The sequence below is a fragment of the Oculina patagonica genome, chromosome 4 (assembly GCF_052425735.1).
Source record: "Oculina patagonica isolate OP01 chromosome 4, crgOcupat, whole genome shotgun sequence".
Classification (NCBI taxonomy): Eukaryota; Metazoa; Cnidaria; class Anthozoa; order Scleractinia; family Oculinidae; genus Oculina; species Oculina patagonica.
The window spans coordinates 972,832-977,026 of NC_135761.1; the positions used below are offsets into that span (position 1 = coordinate 972,832).

Below are 4,195 nucleotides of genomic sequence, written 5' to 3' on the forward strand. Positions count from 1 at the left end.
TTCCGAGAAAACAAAACCTCGGTTTGACGTCTTTCTTAGCAACGGCTTGATTGACATAGACTCGCACCGTTTCCAGGCACTGCTATGTATTCAAAGAAAAGTGCCGACTTTCTTCCCCCCCCCTGGAATAATCTAATAGACATTAAAAAAAGATTGAATTTATTGAGTAATGAGATAAATAGGTCACGCCGCGCGCGGATAATTGACAACTGCTCCACTTTGCATTGGCTTCTGTGTGCGCCTTTGCATTTCATTCAAGATTTATTGAAACCGTTATTCGGTCAAAACTGAAGCGAAGAGCTGAGGTTTTTTATTGTAAAATAACAATCAAAGATATACGGAAGTAAAAGTGCCCTTTGAAAGCAAAGAAAGAAGATCAAGTTTAATACAACAACAACAACATCCTTATTAAATATTAAATATCACATATCACGGGATATGCTTTTCATTTGAGCGGTTAGTCAGTGAAAACACAGGATTCGCCAGTAAAATAGAAAATGCCTGTTTAATAATTAAAAGTAACATTGAAATCAACTGGTTACCCACTTTTATCCAGAATAAAATGAGAACTTTCTCGTTAATAAATTGCTACATGTTACATTTGCTGATTTGCTAAAAAAAGTCAGCGTTATTCTTGTTGCTGTTGTTGTCGTTTCTCATCTTCGTCTATCCACTTGTTGTCCATCGTTTTTCTCAGGATTGAACAGCTTTTTCTTGCAGCCTCACAGACGTGCGCCAAACGCTTTGCCGCCTGGAATTAAAACAAACGAAAATAAATGAATTATCATACCGTAATATTCCTAAAGTCGTTGGCTTATGTTTGTTTAAGAGTCTTTTTGCTAGGTTTATTTTCGGCAGGTCTAAATCCAATGAAATGCGGAGGTTTGCCAGATCTCATATCGTGTCTTATAATGCGCCATTCTGTTTGTTCACTTGTTTTTTTTAATTTATTTTTTTGGCTAAAAATGGAGCAAAATGAACTGTTTTTAGCTATTATGGACATTTCCCTAAACACATGTTTAGTACCCACTGAAATTTCATTTAAGGGGGCCGATAAAGGTATCCCAGCATTTTCCAGACCTTATACTTTTATGGGTCAGTACTACAACTCTATATCAGTTGCTAATACAGTAATAGTATGAGACAAATGCCTAATCATTGGTCAACAAGTTGCAATTATTTTCGTGGGATAAGTGGTTACCATAGCAACATTATAACCTCTTTAAAACACCCTTAATTTTAGCTTTCAACGCAAAGAACTTAAAAATGAGATTGGCTACACGCATTTTTTTTTTACTATGGAGTAATGATCAGCCATCATGATATAACGTTTTGCAAGGTTAAAAAATTCTATCAGAGGGGTTCAGAGCTACATTAGTTATTTGAAAATTTTAGGTGGCTCTGAACCCCTCTGATTTTTTTTGTTAAACTTTGCTACAAATTGTTTCATGACATAATGATCATAAATCAACAATAAAAAAAGGGTCACAGACTATGGTAACCACTCATGTCAAGAAATGATCACAACTTGTTGACCAATGATTGGTCATTTGTTACATACCATTAGTGTAATAGCAATTGTTAGAGAGTTGTAGGCCTAGTCTGGAAAACGTCCTTTCCTTCCCGCAATGATATGTTGGCGTGGAGAAAACTTTCAATTAGGGCAATCGATATAACTTGTTCTTCATGTCCGGATTTTTGCGTCATTGTACCAACAGAAATGATGTCGAGTTTTAATTAGTCAAAACCAAGAAAACACAGATAAAATAGATGTCTAAATCTAAAATATTGATGCTGTTTTCACATCAACAAACTCAGTTTTCTTGTCTTACGAACAAATAATTATAAACCGGGGAGAATAACAAAAAACATCGAGTCTTAAAGTGTAGAAATAGATGCATCACTTGATTCGCATTAAGTGACTCAATAAAAAAAAATAATTGGTCGCACTAAATTTAACTGAATTTATCATAAATAGGAAATATGCCAAAGCCGACATATATGAGATGAAAAAGAATTTCTCAATTTTACTTTTGAAACTCGCGAGTAGTCAAATCCAATTAGACACAAATTCTACTAAGGTATATATTTTCCTTTCAATCTAAATGCTTTTCAGCAAGCATTTTTTTTAACCTGGTAAGAAGTATCAATCCTGTACGCTATGTTTATATTCAGTCGATACCTCATTTTTTAATTGAGGAAATTTTGTTGTCACACACGTGTTCAATCAAAATGAAACGAAGCCTCAGGCCTTTCGTCACTTCCCTTTCTTCCCTCAATGATGTGTTGGCGTGGAGAAAAATTTCTTTAAGTGTTAATTAGTAAATTATTTCTTATGTCCGGATTTTGTCTCATTTGCACCAATTGAAATAATGTTCGAGTTTTAATTAGTCGAGAAAACGAAAACACACAGATGAAATGGATGTCTTAATGAAAAATATTGATGCTCTTTTGACATCAACAAACTCAGTTTTCTTGTATAACGAACTGAAATAACATGAGGGGGGGACAACCAAAACCATTGAATCTTCAAAGTGACCTCTGCGTGAACCTGCTTAATTAGGGCCATAAACTCCTTAAAAGCGCAATCACGGGCCGTGTTTTACTTATCACTGCTAAATTGATCATTTTGTAAAAGTTAAAAGAAGCCGAAACAGAAATATATATGGATTAGCAGTGAAGTTTGCACATTAAATTGAAAGCGAAACAGCTGTTATGGTTGCTCATCCTTTGAAAAAATTGCAATGATAATAAAATATTCATTAACCGTTTAAATTTCAGGCATATGATTTCTTTTTTCTTATTGCCAATAGACATTTCTCAGACTGAAGGGCAAGACAATGTCCCTTAGTTGATGATTGTTTTGTTTTTATTTTCTTTCCTTTCCACTGTATACCGTTATTACAACTGAGAACGAATTGGCCGACAAAGAGGCCGACAAAATGTTCGAAGTAGAAATACACAGATCTTTTGAGACGAAGTTCAGATAAAAGATTGTTTGGTACGTAGATAAATAAAAGAAGGATATAGCCAACCTTTGATAAGTACATATCAGGTTGTATTTGGATTAAGAATGGTAAAATACCTGGAAAAATTTATTTGGAAAAGTAAGCGGTTTTAATTTGTTTCTAGTCAAGTGTACCCTTTAATAACGAAAGGAGAAAAGGGTAAAGAGAATCTTCAGGCTGTATAAATTGATAAAAAAAAACTGCACCAAAAATCGAACTTGTTATCATAAGGTAATAGTGTATTGCAGTGGTGACAATCGCCTGCCAGATATCCAAAGAGTAAAGATACGAGCAAACATCGCGACAACAAAATATTCATTCAGTATATTGTCCAAGGGACATATTTTCAAAATTGTGTTTTTTTTTTACTTTTTTTTTCGAGTCATTTAGATAGCTGATTTGGGATATTTTTATGCAGGTGTGGTCCTTACCCAAAATCGCGCGATGTCTCGTAGCTTGAGATAATGGTTAAATTCCTTGCTATAGATTTACGCTCTTAACGGCCAAATCCCCGGACATGAAACTTATAATCAGATTGACACCACTGCCCTTCCAACAATTCTGATTAATACATGCACTGTTCCACCAATGTAGCGCGATTAAGGGGATTAAGCAAAGAAGTACCTCCAAGCTTGAAAGATAAAACGCCTTACCTCATGATCAGTCCGGATATTCCTCCTATTTATTATGTTCCCTGCTCCAGCAGTAAAGGCCTCACTTTTCTGACAGAAAATAGCAGCCAAGAGAACGATTGAAAGTAGAATCAGAGCCACTCTTGAATTCATGTTGATTGTGTTTTACGGAACGGATAAGAAAACAGACACAGCTTCAAGTGGACTGAATCAGGGCAATGCGAAACTCCAAGCTTTGAACGTCGCCTTTTATGCAAAATATTTTCGCTTGGTTTTATTAGCACTTTTAAAGCACTGCACTTCAGATGATTTAATTGCTCACACAATAGTTGTTATGACTTTTGTATGAGAAAAAATTTTTTTTCGCCTCCGCAACCTGTGGGATGCATGCTGGCCTACGCAATTAAAATTGTCATTTAAGATTGCTCCCTTAAGAAATTATTTAAAGTCACGAAAATATTTAACGTGTATTTTACTCTGTGAGGTTTGACTACTCCTGTTAATGTTGGCATTGGTTTGTAAGAAGTGAAAGGTTTGAATAACAAAAAGTAACAA

At 35.0% G+C, this 4,195-nt stretch overlaps 1 long non-coding RNA gene across 1 annotated transcript; it reads right to left on the reverse strand.

The window, feature by feature from the left end:
- Positions 1-350: 350 nt before the first annotated feature.
- Positions 351-3,879, reverse strand: LOC144649110 (uncharacterized). Its single transcript, XR_013569829.1, has 2 exons — positions 3,662-3,879; positions 351-751 (listed from the first exon to the last, which is right to left on the reverse strand). It is a non-coding gene; the product is annotated as an uncharacterized LOC144649110 (long non-coding RNA).
- Between the last annotated feature and the right edge of the window lie 316 nt (positions 3,880-4,195).